General features: G+C 49.5%; 1 protein-coding gene across 4 annotated transcripts in view; it reads right to left on the bottom strand.

Annotated features, from left to right (window-relative positions):
- Positions 1-17,802, bottom strand: part of bsk (mitogen-activated protein kinase dJNK) — a 136,957-nt gene that overhangs the window by 56,809 nt on the left and 62,346 nt on the right. For all 4 annotated transcript variants that reach the window (XM_011155886.3, XM_025300249.1, XM_025300250.1 and 1 more), the window contains one exon: positions 10,094-10,131. The gene's annotated coding sequence lies outside the window, so the exon portion shown is untranslated. The remainder of the gene's footprint in view (positions 1-10,093; positions 10,132-17,802) is intronic.

Here is a 17,802-nt window from a genome sequence, read left to right as displayed (position 1 = left end):
TGAAATCGCGTCATTTCATGCATTTCGCGATATCACTTGACGCGTTGAAACGCGTTAAACGACGTGATTTGAAGATAACAAGATACGCGCGTTAAGGAAGCTTCAGCTTATACGCGTCAAAATAACACACTCGGATTTGCAGTGTATAGGCGTATCGCCGAGGATTGTAATTAATACAAAAATGAAAATAAACAGATACTCATGTTTGCTCGTTAGAGACGCGCGTGAAGATTGACATTTGCCGAATTCGCTGTCGGACCTTCTGCACGTTGGAACGAGTCGCGAGTTTCGTGTCTTTTTTCCATCTCGGACGGTTTTTTCTCTCTCTCAACGACACTCGATTCGCGATTTATCCCTCGTGGCGGGGAAACGACAAACGCAATCGCGAGTTCCAGGTCGCTTCTCAGACGTGTGAGAGACGGTGTTCATTCACTGTTAAATATTTCGATCGATGTTCTCTCGTGAATAATTCCGCTCACGACGGAAAAGCAGGCAGGAAATAAAGAGGAAAAACGGAGGCGCACTTGAGCAACGACGATCCATCGAGTTACCGGGGAGCTGGTTTTTCAAGTACGAAAGCCCGCCTCGACGAGAGCGCAACGCAGCGCGCTGCGGCGAACAACGAAACAAAGTTCCGCGATACTTCCCGCCGACTGATAATGCCAGCCGGCACGATAGACGTCCATTAAGAGGTTATTACGGGGCTTTCCATAAATCACGGTCTCTCGTCAAATCCCTGAGCAAGCATACAAATGAGAATATGCAAATCGGCGTTCGCGGGCGCGGCACGTGCGCGCGCTCTCGCGCTCCATAATTCAAGACACGGTCTTTAAGACGCGCGAATATGACGCCCCTACACACACACACACACACACACCCTCAGGTTCGTTATTCTTCCTCGTGCCGAGCTTCCACGACACCTGTTTTTTCTGGGACGTCTTATGCTAATTTCGGGCTAGGAAGCTACAAGCTTTTCATAATCCGCGGCCATCGGTGATTTGGAGATCAGAGTAGATGAATAAAACAAACTTCCTCCCTTTCTTCATACACGGGCAATTCTGTGATTACAAAAATTCGACGACATCGAAGGACTACATACGAAGCCTGAGACCTTCGAGTGACCTTTACCGCGCGACACGCACGCTCGCGGCGGCTCGTATTTTGCCGCGCAACAGCTGTAGTCGCTCGCGCGATCTCGTCGCGGCGCGATCGATGAAAAGTCGCTTTTTCCGCCCGAGTATGCTAATTTTGAAATACTCGCGCCTCGAGAAACTCAGCTTCCATCGCTTCGACACCGTGCTCGGCTCGTTCTCCCTCCCTCCTCCGGGAAGTGAGGCTCCTGGATTTTCCAATAGCCACGTAAAAATTGCGGCTAAAATCGGCTCCCGGCCGACGTGCTCGGCATTAATTTCCCGGAGAATTCCAGCTACGAATTACGCAGCCCCACGAATAGCCCGACAAAGAGCGCGGCCGAATATTTAAATTCCGCTTCTGTCGTGTCGAGTGTTTCGTTATTGCTCGGCTAACCGCATGCGCGCGCGCGCGCGCGCGCGCACGCGGCTGCTTTCCAGTCTGGGAAAACTCAGGGACCGGCGGGAAACGCGGTAGCCAGAGGCGGATTTTCGTCACACGCTTAATGCTTAATCATCGTACCTGAGAGGCGGCCTCGTATCTCGTTCGCCGGTCGGCCTATTGTCAAGTCGTTGAAGGTCGACCGATCCTTTGGGAAGTCGACATCAAAGCGCGCACAAGAGAGCGCGCCGCGCGCGCGGCCGCAGCTTTTCATGCGGCCGTCGTACCGGGAAGGAACAAGGAAAACCACAAGGATCGCGTGTGGGCTCCGATGCGCTTTCTTCAACAATGTCGCCGGAGCGGGGTGCCGCGCACAGGCTCTCGACGCCGACGACCTACCGCGCGCTGTGTTCGCGTCCGAGCTACGGTTAATTGGGTATAATATGCCGCGCTCACACAGGTGAGTGAATCATGACGACGAGACACCGTTGCCGCCCGGCGCACCGCCACATTACTCACCGTTAGTACTATTTTTAAACCGCCACACGATGCGCGATATGCGCGATAGATTACGAAAACGGCGACGGCAGATCCGTCGAGTGGGAAGGAGACAGAAAGAGAAAGAGACGCAATTTCAGCGAGCGACAACTCCGACGCGCCGACTTGGAGAGCCTCTCCTCCCGGCACATCTTTACGACGCGTAAATATGTCTCGCCATTTTTTCTCCTCTTTCTCTTCGTTCCTTTTTTATCATCAGCCAGAACCAGAATGCAAATGGCGGCGATAAAATCTGGAGAATTTCCGGTAAAGCACTACGGAGCCTTCCATAATCGTCGCATTGACCTTTCGGTGTATCCCCGTATCGAAAGATTCCGCGAAAGATCCTGGATCCATCGGAGTTAATTATGCACGGAGGATTACGCAAACATTGGTGGCCACCGGAAAAGAGAGAGAGAAAAGGACGGACGCTACACACACTCGACTTTGTGTGATCCTCTTCTCTCTCTCTCTCTCTCTCTCTCTCTCTCTCTCGTCTCGAGATCGCCGTGCGATAAAAGACAAATTGCACGCCAATTCGGCCGAGCTGCGGAGAGAGCGTTCGCGCGCGACGGATGAAATAAAATGGCGAAAGTGGTGAGAGAGGCTGAGAAGTGCGACATTTACGGTAGTGTCTCCAACTATCCGCGCGAATTTGACCGATCGTAAAGTTGCCTTATGCACCTTTACCGCGAGCGTAAAGGCGGATTAAGGGACGAGCACCTCCGATTGCTGCCGCTCTTCCCGCCCCTTTCGTCCTTTGAATTCGTTTCGCAGCTATATCGCGGGCAGTCGCGACGCGCTTCTTTCGAATGGACCGGCGGCGGCAAGGTGGCGGCATTGAGACGGATCGATTTTTAAAGTGTCTCGGAGGAGGGCGACGAAAGGCGACGAGACGCCGACGAGGAAAAGAACGAGGTCCCCCGTATTCCCATTCTGTCGTTTATGTCGCACATTTAGCGAAAGGCGCACTGTCCGAACCCAATTTCACGCGACTTATACGGAGAGACAGTCGCTCGTCGGCGTCCAATCGAAGAATCAAACGGACGCACTTGACGGTTGCACGGAAGACACGACCGAAGGATCTGTGTTAATTAACCCATTTGCATTTAACCCATTAATTAATCCCTAAGCGAAATAATCCGCATATAACGATTGTCACTTATAACCAGCCGCGGAATATTCCGTGAGCCACGACGTTCACTTATCATCATCAACCGCGCGGAATAATACGCTCGATGTTCACTTTTCGCCAACGATGCGCGATAATACAGGCCGATTGTCAGTTCAATGTTTCCGGTTTCTGAACTTGGTTGCGCACTTAAAGCTGTGATGCAAATGGGTTAACTATTGACTGCCACGGGGCTTACAAATCTCATTCGCTCATTTGGGCGCAAAATGTAAACGACTGTGTACGGAATACAATATGCTTAACGTCAACATTGAGCGAACTTCAACGCGAGCACGCGTTAAACGGATGAAAAGAAAAGAATTTCTAAAGAATAAATTAATACGCAGTCAACGAGGCAATAGTCGATAAAACGAACCAACAGCGTGTGATGAATCGCGTCTGATCGTAGCTCTCTGGTCGTTCAAGCTTTAGTCAAGTGTTGAAGTGATCGATACAAATCCACGAAAATTAGTCAACGCGAGTTAATTGCGACAATTTACAATGTCGCAATGGTGCGTTAGCTTCCTTCCTGTCTCCGTCCTTCCCGTCTCCGTAACTTCGCCAAACGATCGCTTCTCGATTAGAAGAAACCCGCGACTGATACGGCTCTGTACACTGATAAGTTCATCGCTCACGAAGCGGACTGGGACGTCGTTTGGCCGGCACGTCGGTAGAATCCGCGACATTGGCCGCCGGTTGGTTTTTCGATTTGCGTTTCGCGCCGTGACTAGTTTCCCGGCTCGAGCACAACGCTGCGGTATTTTCCGACGGGGAAAATAGCGTCGAACAGCGTGGAAAAGGGAAGAAAAGGAGAAAAAAGTAGCACACAACTGAGTGGATGTTCGTTCGCGGCGAGGATACAAACGAGTGGGAACAGGATAAATGGACGTACAAACGGTTCCCTGAAATTACCTACCGGCCCTTCGTCTTTCTTCCGTCTCTCACCTCGCGTTCGAGAATCGTATCCCCTCCCGCCCTGCCCTCCTTTGGTACCGCCGTCGCCGTCGCCGCCGCCACCGCCGACCGACTGACCGACCGGCAGGATAAAACTCCACGTAGGAGATCTATCCTACGTCTTATTTCAGGAGATTTTCCCACAGCGGTAGTCCTTCTTCCCACCTATGTGCGGCGGAATAACAATCGGAAGCCGTCTCGAGCGAGCATCGTTACGTGGGAAATAAACGTCCTAAAAAATAAGACGAAATAAATAAACGGAATGGCACAGAAGACGAGGAGCGGACGAAGCAGAAAGACGCGAAACGCCTGGCATTGTCGTCATTATGCGAGCCCTTATCGCAGATCCTTATTTGATTTTTCTTCGAAGAGAGAGGAAGAAACATCCGAAGTAAGAAAAGGGAAAATTCGGAAGAGCGGATGGATGGCGCACACATCGAATCGCGGCAGCGAACTCGCCATTGTTCCGTCCCGGAATCCCGAGATTGCGTTCTTCGCGCACGTCGAATCTCGCGGGTCCTCTCCTCCGCCTCCCCCGGCTCCCTCCTAAATAGCTCCGTCGTTATCCACCCTCCTTCCCTGCCCTGTCGAGCGAGTACGTAAGCAGCCATTTTGATTATCATTGCTCTCGACGGCGCTTCCTCGAGAAATCGTCGCGGGGCTGGCTCCGGAAATGAAACCACCGCGAATTCTCCTCCGCGTCGTTTTGCCTCCTCCCTCCTCCACCGTCCGCGACCGCCCACGAAACAGCACTCACGCACACATTGCGCGCAAAGCAGTTGCCCCGTCTCGTCGATACACTTCTTTTCCTCGTCGCGCTTTATTTCGTCCGGTATTTGTTTCGCTCCCTCCCCGAACTGTCCTGCTCTCCTTCCTTCCATCACTATATCGGCGATTTTATCGACGAGGCAGGCGCGAAGTTGTGTGCCAATAAAACGGTGTGAAATATCTATTATATAATGGCGTTATATTATCGTGAGAGCTCGGGCCGTGCAAAGTGTATCGGGAAAAACGAGGTCGTGAAAGAGAGAGAAAGAGAGAGGGAGAGAGGTGAGGAAGGGAGAAGAGGACGTGTAAAAATTCCTATAACGCGAAAGGCGAGAGAGAGAGAGAGAGAGAGAGAGAGAGAGAGAGAGAGAGAGAGAGAAGAGCTAAATGGGAAATGTTTATACTCCATATATACGATTGGGGATGCGAGCCGCTGGAGATGCGGAGGAAAAAATATAAATCGATCGACGAGAAGATTCGATGAATTTTCATTAGCCTCGCAAAAAATTGCGAAGATATCACAGGACTACGTAAAGGCGCAAAGTCGTAGAGTCGTACACGCGCACTGGACTTGTGTCCATCCTCCATCGGTACAGACCGGAAAGAGTGGAAAGAGGCCAGCGAGAGGGACGGGAAACCGTGGATGGATATTGATTCGCCGGAGCATCCAGAGGAGCAAAGAGAGTGATCAGTCGTGAAAGTCGATGAACCGTGCGCGCGAGCGATGCTTAACGGCGCTTTTACGGCCGGAACTTTCATAACTCTTGTCGCGTTACATTCGGAAAACGTTCGAGGAAAACGTGCTACGTCGACGCAAAGTTGAACACGGGCTATTCGGGACGAGCAGGAGGAGGTAAGGGGAAGGGGAAGAGGAACGGAAAAAAGTTTCGGACCTTTCGTCGGCCGGAGCGGCCGTGGACTCTATCGTATTTTCGTCATGGTGGTACCTCTTTTTCGGAGCAACGTTTCGTCTCGTCTCGTGATACACAAGCGCGCCCGCGATAACGAGAAGAGAAATATTTATAATTCGGAAGAAGCATCCAGACTTTCCCTTACGGACTTATAGATCACGACGTCGAACGAGACTCGATTCATTCCTCTCGATGCAACGTCGAATTTATGATGTCCGCCACGAGATGCACAATCCGCGACGCTCCGTAATACAGATATTTCGCGAGTATCCTACGAAGAGCGAGATAGATAGATGAATAGATAGAGAGCTTCGTGTATCAATCGAGGCGTTCCACTTCCATCACCATTCTTTTGCATATCCCTCTCGATGCTCCCGCGAAGAAAAGATTACCCCTGTATACCATCGCGCGGGATCGGCCGGGAATCGATAATAATAAGCACGATGTACCGTCCCGAGCATCGACAGCTTCACCGATGCGTGTCGATAAATCGTCACGTCCAGGGCGCCGCGAAGCGCGTGGAAAAAGCGGAGTGGATTCCAAGCACGGGAATTTCTCAAGAAAATTGCAGCGAATGCCTGACAATGGCGGCAGCGGTGGCGAATAGAGAGAGAGAGAGAGAAAGAGAGAGAGAGAGAGAGAGAGAGGGACAGAGAGAAAAGGACGAGAGAAACGATATTCGGGGGAAAAGGTCAGCGATTTACGGGCATCCATCGACGTCGAGGGTTATAGCGCGCGATGGCGAGGGATTCTGCACGGTATTCTGGCCGACCGAGGGGTTGTTCCTGTACGTACCGCGACTATGCGGCATCCTGGTCCCTGGTGACCCCTTCCCGCCGCCCCCCTTGCCCTTACTGTCCTTTGCTTCCTTCGGTTCCCATTCTTCTTCCTCGTCCTGGCCCTATTTTGACAACGGCGGTGAAATTCACCGCGGTCGTTCGCCAGGAAGTATCAGAAAGCTCTCTCACTCTCTTTCCTACTTGTAACCTCCCTCTCCCCCATCCGCGTCTCACTCTTTCTCACTCCACTCATGTTTCTCGTCCTTAATCTCGTTCCTGCGAAATGCGTCTCCATTTTCGCGGGATGAATGGAGATTCTTGGACGAGGAGGTAACGCGGAAGGGACACAAGGGGAGGCGATAAAACAATTCCCGACGGTCCGCGGATACGATTTATCGAACTGTTATAGCGCGAGGGAAATCTGACGGCGATAAAATGATTGCCGAGGACAGTTTCTACGGGCCGGGCGAAGGATGTAACGGCGGTCGTACCCGACAACCGGACAAATCGGCGAGTGCCGATTATCAATTTGGCGCGCCACGCGGTAGTCCTCCGGCTCTCCGAGTTCTCATCGAAACGGGGGGGGGGAGGGGGGGCTCTTAAATTCAATGTTGAGTAAAAGAATAGTATTTTTTACGATCTTACAAACTTTCGTGTTGACGAAAGAAACGCTTGACTGCCCAACTTGGGTGTAAAAATGGAATTTGTACAGTCAAATGAATATATCGAAAATTGTTTTGCCTCAAAAAGTCACGCAAATCAAAATAAATTTCTAAACATTATTCAATATTTTAGAAATATTATTATATTAAACATTTGTTTATCGATAGCAAATTCAATAGCGGTACGGGCTTGCACTAGCTTATTTGATTTTTTCGATTGAACATCAAAGATCCTTAAACATATGCTATTTCATTTATTATTATTAAATTATTATTAAAATATACTGCCATCTGTCTCATTTTACACGGATTAAATATAACACCGGAGTGACAAATTGGCAGCGGACGTGTTAATAGATAGAGTCATGTACTCCCGAAGGTTGACCTGGAGTGAGAAAGAATTTATGATAATGCGTCTCTTCGGCCACGCATTGCGCGTCTACCGAAAGACGATGCACGCGCGAACATGAGCACGCACACAGGCAAAATCTTCTTGCTCGCGAGCTTCAAAGCCTTGAGCGAGTGTTAATCCACGAGGGGGCCATTGCTTATAATTATACCGTACCGAGAGGCATTATCCCGTGCAACACTCGCTCTCTCTCTCTCTACCCTTTCTGGGAGGAGTCATTGGGCCCTAACGAAGGATAATGTCAGGTGCTGGGTAACCGGCTTCTCCGAGCATTAACAATTACCCCCTCCCCCGGTCTGTGAACGAACCCATCGTCTACCTGCACGCCGTATTAACCCCCTCGCAACAGCCATTTTCACGGTTTAAACTCCAGGTGCGGGAAGCTATTTATATCCTTGACCGTTTGCACAACTAATTATAACGCAGCTCCGAAGAGTCATCGATACAATGTTACGTACATTATGCGTGTTATGTTGTAATACACGCTCGCGCACACCAATGTAACACGCGGATGTCAATCGCGAGCTCAGTACGAGACCGCGAACACGCAAATATCGCGATTAATTTAACGGCCGTAATCAATAAATTGAGAATTAAATGTGGTAATCGCGCAAAATTACTCTGATCGTCCAATTACGAATAAATTATCGTACCGATTCAAAGTAGCTTCAAAAGAGTTGCCCGAGTGCTCCGCAGATTTCCGGCAGACGCGCGTTAAAATATCTCGCGTTTAATTGGCGCGTTTAACACGCGACTGCATCGACCGCGTGCGAGGAGCGTTGAACGTGTACAGATCGAAAAAGTCGCGAGCCGCGGCGTAAACTCCGCCGGGTCGATCATGCCGATGGCCTACTTTAATAATCGCCACCACGTCGCGCGCGCGCGAGACACGCAAAGCCGTAATTCAACATCCCACCAGACCTCGCACAATCAGGAACAAAATCATGTCTGAGCGATCATTCATATCGGACTTTCCGAGGACTCACCCGTTATATAAATTCTGTTACATAAATTCGCCCGGAAAAAATCCCGACGCGATCGATGCGCGACGGAGAAACAAGTACACCTCTCTCCGCAATGCCGTAAATGCAGCCTCGGCAAAACGGTCGACGAGGAACGAGTTCTTCCTCTCTCTCTCTCTCTCTCTCTCTTTTTTATCAACTCGTTAGCGCTCGAAGCGCACTCTAATGAAACGCGACGCACCGAGCGTGACAACACGAGAGAGCGTGCTCTACGCAACTATGTATCGCCGTTCCACAAATATTTCTCGAGAACGACCAATCTCGCTGAAGAAACCAGGGAGGATAGAGGCGGCTCGTCCGAACATTTTGGCAACGCCCGTCGTTACGCTTGGCAATTAATCAAACTCGAGGCCAAACAGACCTCGATGAGCCGAGAGAGTATACGACGGACGAGTGCTCGTGATCGAACTACCAGATTGCCAAAAACTCCGCGGACCTATCCTTTTCCCACTTGCATGTTAAAAAAAGACGAAGAGCGCGAAAACAAGCGAGAGAGCGAGAGAAACAGCTTGAATTATCCGTGATGCAGACAGCAGCGTCCGATGGATTCGCGCGCGAGGAGTGGAGGAAAATCAAACGAGAGGCATTCCAGCTCGAGCGCGACGACGTTTCCTTCGAAGTCGCTTCGTGCCAGCTGCTTGCGTCCGCGATCGGATTATAACAACGTCCGCGATATGGATTCGCGCGGAGTTCTGCGGCAAAATCCCGTTATCACCGAATGATCGACCTGTCACTTCAGCCCGCGCGCGGTCCTTTCAAACGCGCGACGGCACTCGTCCTCCGAGAGAGGACCTGTCAAGGAGCATCTCGACCCGCACACACATCCGCCGATCGATAGGCGATTGCGTATGCACGCATGCACGTACGCACGTCTCGTACATCACGTTCTGACAGATATAGCTTCGCTCGCTAATTTCAGTTATTGCAGTGAGCGTACGCGCGAACCATGGAGCTCGTCGGACCGATCTGGGCCGATGCGAGCGGGAAAAGATAAAAAGTGGACATAAATGCGTAAATAAATGAAAAGAGGATAAACACGGCGAAATCCGCTGACGGGCGTGAAATAATTTCATGCGCTGAATCACATCCGATACGTGACTCGAAGAGCGGCTTTTCATCATCGTTCGCGAGAAATTAAATTTCTCGATTCCGCAGAGGAGAATAAACATACGCCTATGTAATAATACATCGGAAATGCATCGCGATGCAGCCTCAACTCTCTCGCGATGCTCTTTGTCCGTGGCTTTTTCCAACACACAAGCTGGGGTCATCACGAGGCCGAGAGCTTGTAGTTTTATGAAACGAAACTCCGAGGGACTCGCGAGCGCAGCCGCTTTCTATGAGAGAGGAATATGTCTGGAGACTTACCCGACGAGGAAGACGGCCGGCCCGAGAGTCAAAGATTCCTGGAAACAAAGAAAACGAAATTAGAGAAGTTTCCGCGGGTATACAATGCTAGACACAATATTACGGTATTCTCGCTCGCAGGCGGCTCTTAATTCTTAAATGCGCAAGTTTCTTTAACAGTGATTTAAATCGCTGCAAAGTTACGGCAAGTTTTATAACACGAGAGACGGCACGAGAGACGGCACGAGAGAGAGAGAGAGAGAGAGAGAGAGAGATTTTGTGTCGGTTAAAAGATAAATTATCCCTCGGACCTTCTCGGGAATATGATTACGTTTTTAAGAAAATGTAATTATAATGAGGTATTAGGATGACATTACCGGTTAAAGCTTAATTACTTGTCAAAGCGGAGGAATCAAGCGGGACAAAGGTGTGCTCTTCCGTCTGTTAGATAGAAATTTTACGCGAGTGTCGTTTACAAAAGAGTGCACCTATTCGAGCGATCCCGAGCTTCGAAGAGCTCGAGAATTATCGGATGGCTTTCATCGCGTGCCGACGAAGATCCATGATGAATCGGCGAGGATGAATTTGCGCGCGAGAACGCGCACACCAGCAAGGCACATTTCGGGCACACCCTCTGCGATGATATACCTGAGTGTCTCTCTCACGAATGAAATTCGCCGTTGAAATTATGCCGCCTGAATTAGTCGCCGCGTATCCCGAACGCTTCCCTTTGACAACACCCGCATTAATTAAGTTCGCGCGGTGTTGCAGCTGATGTGTCACGACGCAGTCAGCGTGCGACAGAAAGATTGCGCGCCCTGCTTCGGGCTCGAGGGGATGTTCTCGCCTAACTACGGAAATGTTTCGCCGACTTCATGCCCCGCGAACTTCCCCCCCTCTCTCTCTCTCTCTCTCTCTCTTGCTCGCTCGCTCGTTTTCCTTCGCGAACTTTCCACAGCTTTGATGTACAGCTATTCGTATTGTACCCCGTAGACTGAGCGTCATGATAAATTCCCTAACGAACGTGGTCAACTAGGAGCGCAAATTCATCCCACTGAGGATTGCAGCGACTGACAGCTCGCGGGAATATTATTCATCGCGTCGGGCATCTCGCCGAGACGGCATATTTAATCGTACTTACAAGAATAACGCCGGCTTTCGCACACACTGTCCGAAAATTCGCAGTTTCTCATTATCAAAAACGCGCAATTCGCACTTACTCGCTACGTTCGCGGACGACGGTAAAATCTCCGAATCGACGATGTTCGGGGAACTTTGAGAGAGAACAGTCCGCCTGCGCGCGTGCGCGTGCCTTTCTCGAGCAGTCCTAAAACGGCCATCGAAAGTCTGAGCGCTTTTCATGGGCGAAACTTTCCGACGGAATCCCTCTTTTAGTAGCTCGCCGAAAAAATCTCGTTTGGACTAAGCTCGCCGTGCCCCTCATCCTCCCACTCGCCCCTCTCCTTCGTTCTTAAGAAGAAAAACTTGCGGCTATTCGGTAAATACGTCCCGGACGGTACTACTTTTAAGCACGCGAGTTTGCCTCGGAGAACAGCGCATTGCAGAATTTACACCCAATTAAACTGAACACCACTCGATTAGACCATGAAAGAATAGTAAATTGTAAATTTAAAACACGCCACAAATAATTATACCCAATGGAGTGAGCGCGAAAATATCAGGTTGCACGATGAGTTTTCGTAGTCTTCTACAAAAAATTCAAAGCCGATACTTTTCTCAATCAGCTAGGTAATTTAATTCTCAATAACGTACCGACGGTCATTCTTACGATGGTGGATCCTCGAAGAAAACGAAAGAATTAAAGTTACGTCCGATTACAAAAGTATCAGTATTGAATTCTCCGAACGACCCAATAAGTTACTAATTGTTAATAATAAATTTAAAAAGAGAGAGTGCCGCAGAATTCCAAGTCACGGCGAAGCTCGCGAGATTCACGAGGAGACCTCTTATCTTATCTTATATATCTTATCTTATCTTATATATTATATAGCGAAGGATAATGCGAACGGCCATTCTCGCTGGCAATCCACGAGACCTGCACACATCAGGAGAAGAAAATCGATATATCGGCAAGGCGGACGATGCCAACGGCGCTGCGGTCCCGGTCATCAGTGCATTCGCACGATAAAGCCGCGGCGAGTTGCAGTAAAAGCGAGCGCATTAGCGGAGCCGGCAAAAAGCGAGCTCGTCAACACGCGCGCGGTTACTATACGCCCCGCGCGTTGTAACATAAATACCCGAGCGGCCACGTGGTCGTTGGGTGGTCCCGTTCCTTCTTCGCGAGAATGTGTCGCGCTCTCTCCCAATGCCACCTTCCCGTTCGTACACGCGCGATCTCTCTCTCTCTCTCTCTCTCTCTCTCTCTCTCTCTCTCTCTCTCTCTCTCTTTCTCGCTCCTTCCGCGGCGATAACGATTAGAAATTAACGAACGTGGCGCCGTAAAGCCCGCAAATAGACCGTCTGTGCGATTCCTATTCTCGGACCGCGTCGTTAGGACGCGATTGCCAACCTGCGAGTCGAGTGCGAGTATTGCGAAATTATTCGAGGGTTGTCCTCCTTTTTTGCTTTCATTGTTCAAGAGTCGGCGACGCCACGCTTCGAGATGCGAATCTTACGATCATGTCGGATACGCTCGGATGCTTTTCATGAGGTGAGATTTTCTCCCACGAGAGAGAGAGAGAGAGAGAGAGAGAGAGAGAGAGAGACTCAGCGTAGTGTAACACAGGCGGCAAGAAAAAGCTGCGTTGTCGGAATTCTACACTCGCACACTCGCTGATTCCATTGATATCAACGGAGTTTCGAATTTGATGCGGCCCCGTAGACTCCATCGCATTTCCCATCTCAAATCTCATATTCCGCAAACGCCGGCAATATTCCACCTGAGCGCCGAGGGCGCGCACACGCAGCAATGCGCGCGTGTCTTTGACCTCCTCCTCCTCCTCCTTTTTTTTTCGTCGAAAAAGAGCCGCGAAAATTTCACCAATAGTCGGCAAGTTGCATCCTCTCGCCCGCTCGCTCTTTCCGGATTATTAAATTTCCACTGCAGCCGCCGCCGACGCGGATTCTAACGCTAAATAAATCTCGAACGTTAAATATATCGCGCGATCCGTCCGCATTCCATTCATAGTAACCGGCTTCGGAGTTTTATAAGGTTCCCCGCTTGCGCGCTCTTCGCGAGAAAACTCCATCACCTACATCTTCCCAGCGCGCGTGTCGACAACATTTCCCGTCGACGAATCTCATATTTCCCGGCCGCCGATGTAGCGATATTCCGTCTACACACACGTATACACGCGCGCATAGAACGACGTGCGCCGACTTCCGCCCGCAGATACGGAAGCAACCTCGCGGATAGTTGCATCCTCCCGGGATGGCTATCGAGTTCCCTCGCTGTGGAAAAATCTTCCGCGGACTTTAATGCGCGTCTCTCTCTCTCTCTCTCTCTCTCCTCCCCGGCGAATACTTCTCGCACTTCGATAATCGCGTAAAAGTCCAGCTCGCGCGCCGTCTCGCCTCACGCCCAGGCGGAACAGGACGCGATCGAACGAACGGAAAAAAGGGGGGGGATCCTTTTTTCTTTCGCTGTAACATGCAGCACGGGAGTCCGTGCCAAGTGAGAGAGAGCCGAGAGAACTTCTCGCATTACCGACACGCGGCGTCGCCATCGACGTAGAGGAGAGATCTCATCCCGTCGTGATTTGCTTTTCCGAGCGGCTGGGATGCGTTCCGGAATAGGAAAAGAAGGAAAAGCGGCGGAGACAGGAGGGAGGGAGAAAGAGTGGGTAGGGAAAAAAAAACAGGGAAATAGGAGAGGCCGGGCCGTCTGAATTTAAGCGACATTTGTCTATTTAACTTCGTTCGACCGGCGGATTACCGGGCTCGGGGGCGCGAAGCTGCGGGAGCTCCCAAGGGCAACCCGGATATGCAGTTTCTGCCGGAGTCGTCTCTCTTTGCTCTCCGGCGCGTGGAGTCATTATCTATAGCCTATAAATAATTGTCCAAGGCACGTCAACAGCCAGGCGATAAGAGGCGCGCATTATCTCACGCATCCCGGGAACACCGGTCGATTATGGATCATATCGAAATTCCAACCGAAATTCGACCGTGGCCGGTAGGCGAGATAAAACGATGCCACCGGAGCGATCCCCGCACAATTAAGGTAAACGCACCGAATTACGCTACCTTAGCTTGTTCTATGCGCGTAATAAAACACAAGTGAGTAAAAGTGTCCAAAAATTGCCGGAAAGCACTTGTGATAGTGTGTCAAATGGCTTCGTTAAAGTAAATATACGAAAATATAATGTGATTTTCCGTGAAAAGTAATTTAAAGAGCCTGTATCAAAAATCACTTTTGACTATTTTCGACTTTGCTTCTAAATGATTACTAACCTATGAAATGACACTGCACCTCCTTTATAATGTGACAAAAAATGATATATTTTTGGGTAGTAATATAAAATGATTTAGTCTCGTATAATTAAAATATAATAAAAGATGATAAAAAAGTATAATATTATAAAGTTATATGATTTTTATATAATATAATATAGAGTGGTATATATATTTGGTGTATAATCAGTGGCGTGGTAAATTGGGACATCCTACAATTTCAGTGGGTGTAATTCGAGACATTTGCAATTCACACTTAATTCTTTTATATAAATAAATAAAAGTTGTCCGTTTATTTCTAATTTGTACATGTATTTTCGCTAATTTACAATAATAACTTTTAATAAAATTCATAGTCTTACCTCGCTCTCTCCAACACCGCTTTACTTTCTTATAAGTAAACTCTCAAAAATTAGTCTTTGCTTAAAGTGGCGTTCGTACGTCCGGTACGTTTACCTTACTGCACGTGTATGCAGCAAGAGCCGACCTGTCGAGGAGGATAACACGGATCTCTTCTCGCGGACGGGCGACGAAGATAGCGCTCGGATAGCGGAGCTTCCGGACTCCGTCTCTCCTGATAACGCGCTCAAGTGATAAATATTAAACACGTTATCGGATAGCCTCGGGGTGTCTGGGAAGTCACGCACTTTCGTAGGAGGAGGGCGACCGAACTGAAGAAGATCAAGACACGCGAAACGACGCGACGATAATCTGTGTACGACGACGGTTTGAAACGAGTAATAATCTACTTTCGCGAACTTTGACGTATCGATCGACGTGTATCGCTGATCGAGAGAGGAAATTTGCCTGGGCGATAAACTTTACCGTCGTACGACGTTCTGGTGTTCCTCGCGTTCACTCGCGAAGATACAATTCTATTGCGATCATGGGTGCACGATCATTAAGATGATTGGCGTGAAAGGAAGATCCGCGCGACGGAACATTAGTCAATTTTAACAAGGTACGAGATAAATAAGTGCTTCCAGGAGAGTAAAGTTGCAGCGCTTATTAATATTTTATGACTGCTCGCGAGAGCTTCTTTTTCACGTCGAGGGAAAGAAGCGACGTTCTCTTGGACAATGTGGACGCTGAAACTTTCTCAATTTCAAACTACGTTCGTCTCCGCGGCGCTTCCACGTCGTAATTCTCGACTCGGCTCGTTGAGTCTTTATTTCGCGTCTGCTCGTGTAAGAAGGCGAAATTGTTATTTACGGTCGGACGGGAATAACGATAATCGTCGTCGTCGTCGTCGTCGTCGTCGTCGTCGTCGTATTCGAGGTACACTCGATTGCAAAACGGTTTAGACACATTTCTTTTGTCCACTACGGCGACTTGGAGGCAGCCCTTCTTAATCTTAATTAGCAACGGCTCGACAAACCTTGAGACATTTCGCTCTCTCTCTCTCTCTCTCTCTCTCTCTCTCTCCACCCCTCTCCCTAAATCTCACGGCGGATAAGCGGTTGATCTCACGGAGAAACGACGAAGGGAAAGACGGCCAAGAGTGGATGCGGCCATAAGGGGGAGCGAGATTGCGTGCTTCACCGGCGAAAGCCCGATGCTTAATTGAAAGTGCCGAGTAAGCGGGTGGCTCGCTTTTGCTTTCGGGCCCGCGACCCCGTCGAGATGTGCGACTTCCGCCGTCGCTTCGCCCTCTCGAGACACGTCTAGATCGACCACGTCATCAGCTTCTCGGCACAAACGGTTCTATCCGGCTGATTGTTATCTAGAGCATGCACCAAAGTCGGCAAGGTTTCATCGACAACGATCTAATCCGGATATTTCCGGAAAAACATCGTGCGACATACTCGCCGGCACCTTCGCCGGCAGACGGCTGAAGAAGTCTCGCCCCGATTTGCCTCGTTCGACCGCTGGTAAACTTGCGAAATTCTCCAAGCTCGCGCCCCCGTCGTTTCGAAAGCGAGTGCTGCGCTGCGAGCGCGAAACTGAGAAAGTTATTGCCGCTTTATGAAAACGGCAAGTGTATCGCGGTAACGGAGAGAGAAACTCACGACGAGCAGTTCCCCAACACGATGCAACGGCGGCAATAGCAGCAACAGCAGCAGGTGCCTTAAACAGTGAGGTCGCGCGAGCGCGCAATGGCCGACGACGGCGAAGGCGGCGGCGGAGGCGGTGGTAACGGTTTGTCGATCCACCCCCAACTTTTCTCCGGCTCGCCGAAACTTCTCAATAACTGGTCAAATAAATGAAAAAAATTTGCACACGCACGACTAATACGCCAAAAATCCGCCAAACTTTGCCGACTTTGCCTTTCTTTTCCCTGTATCTTTCTCTCTCCCTTTTTGCACCTCCAAGGGGTACTGAATATCCCAGAAGTTATTCTTTCCCTCGCGCGTCCATCATCCCATACGTTGCGTCGTTTGTCCTGTGATACATTGTACACCGTGTACAAAGCGTCACGAAGCAACGAACAACGTCAAAAGCGCGAATACACGCAATTCCAAGCTGCAATGAAAGCTGCAATAAAATTTATATCGCCGGCGAGGCCGGCGATGTAAATTTTTCACCGTTTCGTCCTACTTTTAACTCTTTAACCTTTCGGCATTTAATGTTCCATGACCATATTATTCTCCGAGTAAATACTGCGTATTCGCGATATTTATAACGCTCGATATATCCCGTTATTTTAATAGAACAACAGATAAAAGTGCCGACGGCAAAACACCTGTCTGATTCTGGACATTCTTGTTATTTTCATCTTTAAAAACACAAATAATTAAACTTTCAACGTAGAATATGCGTGTATATTCAATACATGTAAATGTATTCCGTGTTGAATGTGTAATTATCTGATATTAAAAGGCCAAACCGATAAAAGTGTCCAAAGTTAAATAAATTAAATCTCAGCATCGGTACTTTTATCTCAATCTATGGCGTACGTCACAGTCGTAGACATTTCCCCGCTTTTAGCTGGCGATTACAGATCGATCGGACGCGAGACGAAGTACTTTGTCTGAGCTGTCCGAACTTTTGTCACACCGGATCGTTAACGTTATTAGCGGTTGAAGTCGCTCGGACGCTTCACCGTTTTCCGGCGAGCGTTATTCAAGCCGAAGATAATCGAATAATTCGTCCGACCGGGGCCGACTGATAGCCGATGTATAACGATACCAATTGCACGTTTTCTCGCATTACCCATATCCTCACCCCGCTCCTGTCCCCCCCCCCTCTATAGCCGGCCTCATAAATTCCGAAACATTTTCCAGTTCGCGGCTGCTGCAGCTCGACAAATGGAATTATACTCCGCCGGGCGGAAACGGCGTGTCTATCCGCAGGACAAATCTGGCGGAAACGATTATGAT

The sequence above is a fragment of the Harpegnathos saltator genome, unplaced genomic scaffold (genome assembly GCF_003227715.2).
Source record: "Harpegnathos saltator strain DR-91 unplaced genomic scaffold, Hsal_v8.6 scaffold343, whole genome shotgun sequence".
NCBI classification, from domain to species: Eukaryota; Metazoa; Arthropoda; class Insecta; order Hymenoptera; family Formicidae; genus Harpegnathos; species Harpegnathos saltator.
Note: the sequence above shows the minus strand (reverse complement) of the source record. Positions and strands in the feature narration are given on the sequence as shown.